We start from the raw sequence: 11193 nt of genomic DNA on the forward strand, positions 1-11193 counted from the left end.
AATCCTGAGATTATTACCTTTGAGGTCCTACTTTTTAGTTTAACTCCTAACTCCCTGAATTCCGCTTGTAGGACCTCATCCCGTTTTTTACCTATATCGTTGGTGCCTATGTGCACCACGACAGCTGGCTGTTCACCCTCCCCCCCTAGAATGTCCTGCAGCCGCTCCGAGACATCCTTGACCCTTGCACCAGGGAGGCAACATACCATCCTGGAGCCTCGATTACGTCCACAGAACCGCCTGTCTATTCCCCTTACGATCGAGTCCCCTATCACTATAGCCCTGCCATTTTTCTTCCTGCCCTGCTGTGCAGCAGAGCCAGCCACGGTGCCATGAACCTGGCTGCTGCTGCCTTCCCCTGGTGAGCCATCTCCCTCAACAGTATCCAAAGCGGTATATCTGTTTTGCAGGGAGACGACCGCAGGGGACACCTGCACTGCCTTCCTACTCTTGCTCTTTCTTTTGGTCACCCATTTTCTATCTCCCTCAGTAACCTTCACCTGCGGTGTGACCAACTCGCTAAACGTGCTATCCACGACCTCCTCAGCATCGCGGATGCTCCAAAGTGAGTCCATCCGCAGCTCCAGAGCCGTCAAGCGGTCTAACAAGAGCTGCAACTGAACACACTTCTTGCACGTGAAGGAGCCAGGGACAGTGGACGTGTCCCTGAGCTCCCACATCGCACACGAGGAGCATGACACGGGTCTGGGATCTCCTGCCATGTCTTAAACCCTTGGTAAACTAAAACAACTACAATTTCAAAATAAAAATAAATAAATTAGGCAATGAAAAGAAAAAGAGAGACTACTTACCAGTCACTTACCAGGGTGAAAGAGCACCTCCTCACACTCTGCACCGATAATAGAAAGCAAAGAGTTGGGATAAATGGGTGTTTCTCTGGTTGGCAATCAGTAGCTAGTGGTGTCCCTCAGGGATCCGTGTTGGGCCCACAATTGTTCACAATTTACATTGATGATTTGGAGTTGGGGACCAAGGGCAATGTGTCCAAGTTTGCAGATGACACTAAGATGAGTGGTAAAGCGAAAAGTACAGAGGATACTGGAAGTCTGCAGAGGGATTTGGATAGGTTAAGTGAATGGGCTCGGGTCTGGCAGATGGAATACAATGTTGACAAATGTAGACACACATAGACAAACTTCTCAGCAACGTATTGGTTCCATGCAGCTTGAGCTCAGCTTCTCAAAGCAAACCCAATGTGAATGAATCCCACCGTCGACGCCGCAAAGAAATTAAGAAAACATGCGGTTTGACCAACGGGAAAACCTCATCGAAGGGCTCGTCCGGGATTTGAACCCGAGACCTCTCGCAAATTCCGACAGCGACACACCCAAAGCGAGAATCATACCCCTAGACCAACGATCCCCGCAAAAAGAGTCAAAGCATACTGTCATTGCCATCGAAAATCAATCTAACATCTGCGGAGAACGCCAAAAGTACTGCAACATCTCAGGTCGTCAGACGGCATTTGTCGACAGGACAACAAAGTTCGTCTTTCACCATCACCTTTCATTAAAACCGGGACAGGTTAGAAATGTGGTACGTCTTAACCAAGTGAATTACAGGAGGGAGCAAACAGAACAACAGGAAAGGGCTCTAATGGGGGGCAAGCCAGGAGAGATTAAATAAGAAGAGGCCTTGGGACCCTGGCCACAGAGTTAGGTTAGCATCGAATCAGAGAATAATGACACCACAGTATGAGGCCATTCCGGCCGCCGTGTCTGTGCCAGCTCTCTGTTAGCGCAATGGAAGAAACAAAGAAACAAAAGATATGTCTGGAGGAGCTATAGATGGCATATTGATCAACAACTACCGCCCGGACACAAAGAACAAGTGGAAACAAGATTGAATCCCAAATCTGCGATGGAAGGAAACACAAAATGGGTGCAGCATTTACAGTGTGAAACTACTGAACACACACTGAGTGTGAAAGCTGTATTGAGCACAGTGGAAAGATGCGCTGCTGTTCCTCGAGTGGCTGTTGAGCTTCTTTGGAACATTTCACGACGCCGAGGTCCGGGAGGTCAGCGTTAAGATCCAGCTCCCCAGTCAGTTCAATTCTCCACTTTGGCTCTGTGGATTAGATGGGTCACGTCCCTGTGGTTAACACAGATCTGGAGCATCAATTTTATCCAAACGCACTCCAGCTCAGACACTGTCCCTCTCTCTCTCTCGAGCATCATCTGTGGGGAGAGAAACGACGTAAACATTCCGAGTCCTGAGAAATCTTTTTCAGAGTGGGCCAATGTAAATCAACCCCGCCGTCAGCCTCGCAAACAATTCGTAATCTCTGACCTGGAGTAAAGAGCCTGTCCTGGATTTAAACCCACGACCACTCCCATAGGCATTGATTGAAAATCCTTAAACGAGAACCAGACCTCGAGACCAAAGAGCACAAATTTAAGACCGACATTCAGCAAAATATAATTTATGTTAATTTCGATATAATTTCTACATCTCACGGCTTTATATGTTGAGACATCTGTTAATTTCAGACACAGCAGTCGCTTGCAACAAGGGAGCTGGCCTCTCAAACAGACCATCAGAATCTGCAGCAACACCGTGAGGTTGTACATTCCGCACGTCCATTGATGCCAGCGATTTCTGTAGTGTAGTGGTTATCACATTCGCCTCACACGCGAAAGGTCCCCGGTTCGAAACCGGGCAGAAACATCGAACCTTTAGCATTTCGTGTGAGAAAAGTTTGCACAATTATTGGGCACAAAATAATTCTGTTTCCTGAATGTTGAATCTCGTGTGTTCCAGGACTATGAAATTTCGTCTCCCACGAGCCACTACACTGAATTGAACATTAAGGACCAAGCACTGAATTTTCGGCAGGCAATGAGAGGTGAAGAATTTTCATATCTTGGCACACCTCGGATATTAGCAGCTAGTTCATCCACAACAGAATTTCAGCGATTTACAAATGAACATATTTAATCACTATCTCAAACATGTCTAAATGTATGACAAACGCAACTTACTGCGGATGCTTCAAACGGAAACAAAAACAGAAAATACTGGACAATCTCAGCAGGTCTGACAGCCTCTGGGGAGCGAAATGGCAGCTGTCGTTTCCAGTCAAGTGGACTCTTTGTCAAAGCTGGAGAACTGGAATTGGAGATTCAGACGATTGTGGGTGGGGGGTGGGGGTGGTGGAGTGCTGTATTGGGTCTCGATCGAGGGCTAGCAATAGGTGGGAAATTACGAAAATGTCTCGGGCAGAAAGAAAAAGGGAATGTAAATGAGGCTAATCAAGGCTATGAAAGGTGCTGATGGCGCATCAAGCGGTCAGAATGTGTTAATGGCAGAACAAAGGTAAGCAGTGTGTCAGAGAACAATTACAAACAGGGATCTGATTGATCAAGTAGGATGGTGTGGGCTGGGGATAGGGGGCGATGCTGAGGGTAAAACATATCAATGGAAGGGATGATACGTTGATGGAAAAAACATGTGGTGAAGGGGGAAGTGAGAGTTCACAGTCTGAAGTTGTTGAACTGATAAAATGAAAGGGACAAAGAGCTGTCTGATTCCCCCAGAATTAGTCAATAGAAATGTGAATGCCCACACATAGGATGGTATGGGCTGGGGGGAGGTGGGCAATGCTGAGGGTAAAACATATCAATGGAAGGGATGATATGTTGATGGAAAAAACATGTGGTGGAGGGTGAAGTGAGAGTTCACAGTCTGAAGTTGTTGAACTGATAAAATGAAAGGGACAAAGAGCTGTCTGAGTCCACCAGAATTCGTCAATAGAAATGTGAATGCCCACACATAGACAAGCTTCTCGGGAACGTATTGGTTCCATGCAGTTGAGCTCAGCTTCTCAAAGTCAACCCAATGTAAATGAATCCCGCCGTCTCCGCCGCAAAGTGAAGGAAACATGCGGTTTGACCAACGGAAAAACTCAACAAAGGGTTCGTCCGAGATTTGAACCCGGGACCTCTCGTAAATTCCGACAGTGACACACCCAAAGCGAGAATCATACCCCTAGACCAACGAGCCCAACGGAAAAAGCCAAAGCATACTGTCATTGCCATCGAAAATCAATCTAACATCTGTGGAGAACGCCAAAATTACTGCAACATCTCAGGTAGTCAGGCGGCATTTGTCGACAGGACAACAAAGTTCGTCTTTCACCATCACCTTTCATAAAAACCGGGACAGGTTAGAAATCAGAAGGGGGTTCAGCGCAGTTAGATTGCGAATATACAGACCGAACGATGTACCACATGCTATGGTATCAGCAAAAGCCGGCACAGCCGCCGAGATTGGTCATCATTAACATATTGACGATGAAGAAAGAGGAGATCTCAGGACGATACCTGGCGGCTGCCAACAAGTCTAAAAAGAATGGTTACCTCAATATAAACGCGCTCAGTGTGGAGGACGGGGCGGTCTATTACTGTGCAATGAGCACAGTGTCACAAAGCAGCTCCAACCACGTACGAAAGCCTCAGAGAGTATTTTCAATTCCAGTACATTTGCGTTCCTGCCCTTGTACCGGAGGATGGATGATCTGGATTCAGAAAAATACTCAGGTCTATTTCTCCACAATTGCATTGCCGTCTCTGTCCTTGTATAGGTCACTCGAGGAGCCGTTTCGGATTCGTGAGTTTAATCAGCATGTCGCGATGCACAGTACATTTAAGCTTGGAATATCCACTTCCGAACAGCAGTAATGAAAGTTCTCAGATGTGGGGATAATAAAATCTTCCAGGACCGTTAACTTAGGTCGACCTTATGCCAATGAGTCTGAGCCCCCAGTAGTCTTCAGCGGAACATCGACTTTCTGATCGAAAATACATCAAATCTATGTTGACACTTCCTGCTTTCTGTTATGGAGGTTCCCGGATAAGGGACGCGTTTCAACGGAAGTGTGGTGCTGTCCAAGTGAGTTCTGTAAAATCCACGGGCCTGTGATGATTCCACGTCTCACAAATGTCCATGCCCGCGGGACCATGTGTACGCTCCTTCCAGATATTTTCCGCACTGCCTCAGGGGACCAATATTGCCAGCATTCTCATTCGGTCCCTGGCAATCAGAGGATTGGCCGTCACTGTTGAAATGCACAGAGTTGTGACCCTGTTGTCGTCTCCGTGGCGCAATCGGTTAGCGCGTTCGGCTGTTAACCGTAAAGGTTGGTGGTTCGATCCCACCCAGCGACGAATTGTTGTTCCACTCCTGGATGATATGTTTTTAGGGGCTGTTTCGGACAGGACTAAATTGCTGGCTTTGAAAGCAGACCAAGCAGGCCAGCAGCACGGTTCGATTCCCGTAACAGCCTCCCCGAACAGGCGCCGAAATGTGACGACGAGGGGATTTTCAGAGTAACTTCATTTGATGCCGACTCGTGACAATAAGCGATTTTCCTGTTCTGATAACACGTACCGTGCACCGGCTGCGGCATGGAGTTTCCTGTATCGCTGTAATATCCTTCATGGCCCGAGCTGGGGAATAGCTCAACGATGCTGTGTCTCCCCCGATAACTCAGGAGATTGTGACACCTCCTCACGGACCTGCTAACAGACAAATGTTGAGCAGGAGTTGGCTATTCATCCCCTTGAGCCTTCTTCAACATTCAATAAGTTCGTGACAGATGCGAACATGACCTCAGATTCACATTTCACCTACCCCGGATAACCTTTGATTACCTGTTCAGTTGAGAATCCAACCACATCTGTCTTAAAATCTTCAATGGGCCTATCTCAGCGGTCTCTGGAGAAGAATCGCTCAGAAAAAAAGCCCAAAGATCTACATAACCGGGCCGGGTCGAGCAGTATTTCTGGCCATGATGTGGAGATGCCGGCGCTGGACTGGGGTGAGCACAGTAAGAAGTCTTACAACACCAAGTTAAATGATTCTGTTTTGTGATTCACCTGAGGAAGGAGCTGCGCTCCGAAAGCTCGTGTTTGAAGCAAACCTGTTGGACTTTAACCTGGTGTTGTAAGACTTCTTACTGTATCTCTGGCAGCAGCGCATCCCTTCCCGATGAACTTAATGCATTCTATGCTCGGTTTGAGCAGGTAACCAACAATCCGCTGTCCAGTGCCCCAGCAGCCCTTAATTCGCCCATACCCACCATTACAGTTTCCGAAGTCAGATCGGCCTTCCTGAAAGTGTAGGCAACTGGCCCGGACGGGATCCCTGGTCGTGCACTCAGAGCCTGCACATACCAGTTGGCAGAGGTATTCACAGACATCTTTAAACTATCCCTACTCCACTCCGAGGTCCCCACCTGCTTCAAGAAGACCACCATCATACCAGTACCAAAGAAGAACCAGGCAACATGCCTCAATGACTAACCTCCGGCGGCCCTGACGTCAATTGTAATGAAGTGCTTCGAGAGGCTGATCATGAAGCGCATCACCTCCATACTCCTGGAACGCCTTGACCCACATCAATTCGCATACCGTCGCTACCGGTCCACATCAGACGCCATTTCCCTGGCCCTACACTCATCCCGAGAGCATCTCGAAAACAAGGACTCCTACATCAGACTCCTGTTTATTGACTACAGCTCCGCCTTCAACACCATAATCCCAGCCAAGCTCATATCAAAGCTCCAAGACTTAGGACTTGGCTCTCCACTCTGCAACTGGATCCTTGACTTTCTGACCAACAGACCACAATCAGTAAGAATGAACACCAACACCTCCTCCACAATAGTCCTCAATACCGGTGCCCCGCAAGGCTGCGTACTTAGCCCCCTACTCTACTCCCTGTACACACACGACTGCGTGGCAAAACTTGGTTCCAACTCCATCTACAAGTTGGCTGACGATACGACCAGAGTGGGCCGGATCTTGAATAACGACGAGTCCGAATACAGGAGGGAGATAGAGAACCTAGTGGAGTGGTGTAACGACAATAATCTCTCCCTCAATGCCAGCAAAACTAAAGAGCTGGTCATCAACTTCAGGAAGCAAAGTACTGTACACACCCCTGTCAGCATCAACGTGGACGAGGTGGAGATGGTTAGCAGTTTCAAATTCCTAGGGGTGCACATCACCAACAATCTGTCCTGGTCCACTCACGTCGACGCTATCACCAAGAAAGCACAACAGCGTCTATACTTCCTCAGGAAACTAAGGAAATTCGGCATGTCCACATTAACCCTTACCAACTTTTACAGATGCACTATAGAGAGCATTCTATCGGGCTGCATCACAGCCTGGTATGGCAACTGCTCGGCCCAGGACCGCAAGGGACTTCAGAGAGTCGTGAATACCGCCCAGTCCATCACACGAACCTGCCTCCCATCCATGGACTCTATCTACACCTCCTGCTGCGGGGGAAAGCGGGCAGCATAATCAAGGATCCCTCCCACCCGCCTTACTCACTTTTCCAACTTCTTCCATCGGGCAGGAGATACAGAAGTCTGAGATCACAGCTTCAAAAACAGCTTGAGAACACAGACTCAAAAACAGCTTCTTTGCCACTGTCACCAGTCTCCTAAATGACTCTCTTATTGACTGACCTCATTAACACTACACCCTGTATGCTTCAACCGATGCCAATGCTTATGTAGTTACATTGTATATCTTGTGTTGCCCTATTATGTAGTCCCATGTATTTTCTTGAATTTTGTTTAATTCCCTTTTCTTCCATGTACTGAATGATCTGTTGAGCTGCTTGCAGAAAAATACTTTTCACTGTACCTCGGTACACGTGAGAATAAACAAATCCAATCCAATAACACGTCTTGCTCCATTTTTACATAATAATAAATGGCGATGGTCTTTCTGACCGCCCTCTCGCATCCACCTTGAGAGATGAATATCACCCCCCCCCCCACCCCCCCCCACACACATACCCCTACCCCTCTCGGTGTCGGTTTGTTTCTGGGACCCACTGCCTTTCTGCTATAATGTGATTGACGGCACAGACACGTATAGGGATCTCTATATTTTTGTGCTGTTATTTCTTTATATATGTGTCATATTGCGATCACTTCTACATTTGCTGCTACGCAGATTCTCTCCAATCAGACGGAATGTGAACTGTGCAAACTGCCCGATGCTGACTGTGTATCAGGATCGTCAGTATTGATTGTACTGCTGTGTGGTGTTAGTATCCTCTTCAACCCTCATTTCAGCGTCCAGATGTTCCACTGGGTCTTGGTGGCTCCAGTCTGATAGAAACGAACAGAAAACAATAATAATTTCAAAATTCAGAATCAGCCTCATATTGACCAACGTAACGGTCACCTGCACCATACTCATTATTATTTAATTAACAATAATATCTGGTTACTCAGTAAGGGGAGAATAGGGGTTTTGCAGTGAAGGAAATACTGAGTAGCGAGATCATAACGAGGAGGGTGACGAGGCGGTTCCCCGCGATATTTCCTGAATCAATCGCTCTTCAGGGCAGGCAATTGTCTGTCAGAGCAGCAATCCAGATTCAGGTCCCACTGCATTGCTGATCCAACCAATGACAGGAATCGAGCAGCGGCAGCAATGTCTAGAATATCCCAATGGTGTTGGGGCGAGAGCACCAAACGGAAGCTGTGACCGGGGCACCCCAGACACAAAGCTGAAAAATGTGTGCGGCGGTTATCAGCTGCAGTCACAAGTGATGGGGCGGAAATAGCGACAGTTGAGCACCCAGCAGCCCGTGACCATCCTGCGCCTGCTCAACTCACTGAGAAGAATATAGTTACATAGATAGAACAGTACAGCACAGAACAGGCCCTTCGGCCCTCGATGTTGTGCGGAGCAATGATCACCCTACTTAAACCCACGTAACCCGTATACCCGTAACCCAACAATCCCCCCATTAACCTTACAATCCGGGCAATTTATCATGGCCAATCCACCTAACCCGCACATCTTTGGACTGTGGTGTCGGAGGGGTGGGGGCAGATTGAACTGACGCTACCTGGGCCTATTTGAAATAACTTTTTCTATTGCCCTCTTCACCCTGCATGTAAATCCCGCGGGGTTTTCCGTTCTCAAGTTCTGACAATACCTTTTGAAATGTGCTATTGATTCTTCTTCTCTCATCAATTCTTGCGCCAGACTCCAAATGATAACAACTCACAGTGCAATCAACATCTTTGACTTGCATAAGGTGCGGTGGCCAAGAGGAAAGGCGTTGGTCTCGTAAACCAAAAACCGCGGGTTCGAATCCCGCCCGTGCCTCGGTGCTGATCCATTCACAATTCTCTATGCCGTTTCATTATACCACAAACACTTGCAGCATGAAATATCATTCACATATCTTCTTCATAGGACATTTCACCATCAGCTAATGAAAATAATTCCAGACAATTTGATCTCTGAAAAAAGCGATGTTCAGAACCAGAATAAAGAAAACTAGTCTGTCGAGCCCTGCTGTTATTCTGAGTTCTAACGTCCGCATGTCCTCCAAAGTCTTGGCATTCTTTCGACTTCGTCGCATCCATGGTTTGAACCGAGAACTCCAGGGATGATTTGCACAGATTAAGCATCATTTTTTGATTAGAAACACCTATAGTGACAAAGATAGTGTATAAACAGCTGAAATTTAGATTTCTGTCTAGGTTTCCCGTCCTGATATGCATTGCAGTCAACACTGAATCCACTCAACAGCCGAATTCTAACACGGAGTAAACCGAATCCGGCAGCAGAGGGCGCCAAATTCAAGCACGGGCGTCAGAAACTCACCTGATGGTGTCGGCCAAGCCGATAGGATGGGAGGCGAGTGATGTCACAATAGACCCTCTCCCTGCACTGCACTAAGTTCCCTCTCTCCTGCACAATCCCTGACTCAGTCCAGTCCAGTTCACTGGGTGAGATTCAGTCAGACATGGTTGTGATAATACTGGCGGCGCTTTGGCACAGTAAGTAGTTATAGTGTTAATTAAAACAGATTAGCATATTAATACACATAGGCTATGTGTAATTAACGATCGGGAATGTCTATGAAGTGCCTGCATCAGAGGTCCCAAAAAATGCCGCAGATACAAGTAGATTTATATCAACTCTGTTTAAACTCAGGGCGGCACGGTGGCGCAATGGTTGGCACTGCTGCCTCATTGCACTGAGGACACGAGTTCGATCCCGGTCCCAGACCACTGCCCGTGTGGTGTTTGAGCATTCTCACTCCCACAACCTAGATGTCCAGGCTAAGTGGACTAGCCACGCTAAAAAGCACCTCTTAATTGGAAAAAAAACTCTAACTTTATAAAGGAACAAAAATCTGTTCATTTCATTCCTTCACTTTCGCAGGCCGGCTATATGGAATCCAGTTGCCCAGTCAGCAGTGACAATAACAGTCCCAGAAGGGGGTTCGGTGAAGTTCAATTGCCAATATAAAGGCCCCAACATGTCCAAAATGCAATGATATCAGGAGAACCCGGCACAGCCACCGAGATGGATTATCACCAACACCTTAGTAATGAAGAAAGATGTGGGTTCAGGACGATATCTGGCGGTTGCTGACAAATCTAAACAGAACGGTTACCTCAGTATAAGCACATTCGATGTGGAGGACGGGGTGGTCTATTACTGCTCACTGAGGAACAGCGTTAGAGAAAACCTAAAGCCCCGTACACAACGCTGAGTGAGTGTTTACAGCATCACTGAGGTTCCTTTCCGAGAAGGAATTGATCCCAGGCTCAGGCAAGCAATCATGTCTATTTACCGGACATTTTTCTGTCCTTGTGTAGATCGACAGAGGGATAGTTTGGGAATTCTTGAGAGCTTTGGCTGAAAATATCAGCCATGATTGAATGGCGAAGCGCACTCGATGGCCAAGTGCCTATTCTGCTCCGATGTCTAATGGCATTATCATCTTGTTATTGTCTATTATGCCGCACATTTTATTGTATCTTTAAAACCGGATATCTACCTACCAGCAGAGGGAGGCACTCGAATGAGGAGTTAAGATGGACGAAAATCATGGCCTGCTCTCGCAGATGAGTCCAAGGACAAAGTCTTCTCGTTACCCGTTCCTGTAACGAAATGCAGAATGGATCAATGTCTGCTGCGGTACTAAATGTACCAGTTACTTAACGGCGGCACTGTGGCTCAGTGGTTTGCATTGCTGCCTCACAGCTCCAGGAACCCGGGTTCGATTCCCGGCTTGAGTCACTGTCTGTGTGGAGTCTGCACATTCTCCCAGTGTCTGCGTGGGTTTCCTCAGGGTGTTCCGGTTTCCTCCCACAATTCGCAAAAAGATATGCTG

The 11193-nt window shown here is 47.4% G+C and overlaps 3 non-coding genes across 3 annotated transcripts; all 3 read left to right on the forward strand.

Annotated features, from left to right (window-relative positions):
• Positions 1-2618: 2618 nt before the first annotated feature.
• Positions 2619-2691, forward strand: trnav-cac. The gene has a single exon. It is a non-coding gene; the product is annotated as a tRNA-Val (tRNA).
• A 2420-nt stretch (positions 2692-5111) lies between these two features.
• On the forward strand, positions 5112-5189 carry trnan-guu. Its single transcript has one exon. It is a non-coding gene; the product is annotated as a tRNA-Asn (tRNA).
• A 3906-nt stretch (positions 5190-9095) lies between these two features.
• trnat-cgu lies at positions 9096-9167 on the forward strand. The gene has a single exon. It is a non-coding gene; the product is annotated as a tRNA-Thr (tRNA).
• The last annotated feature ends 2026 nt before the right edge of the window (positions 9168-11193 follow it).

This window comes from Scyliorhinus canicula, unplaced genomic scaffold (assembly GCF_902713615.1).
Source record: "Scyliorhinus canicula unplaced genomic scaffold, sScyCan1.1, whole genome shotgun sequence".
NCBI classification, from domain to species: domain Eukaryota; kingdom Metazoa; phylum Chordata; class Chondrichthyes; order Carcharhiniformes; family Scyliorhinidae; genus Scyliorhinus; species Scyliorhinus canicula.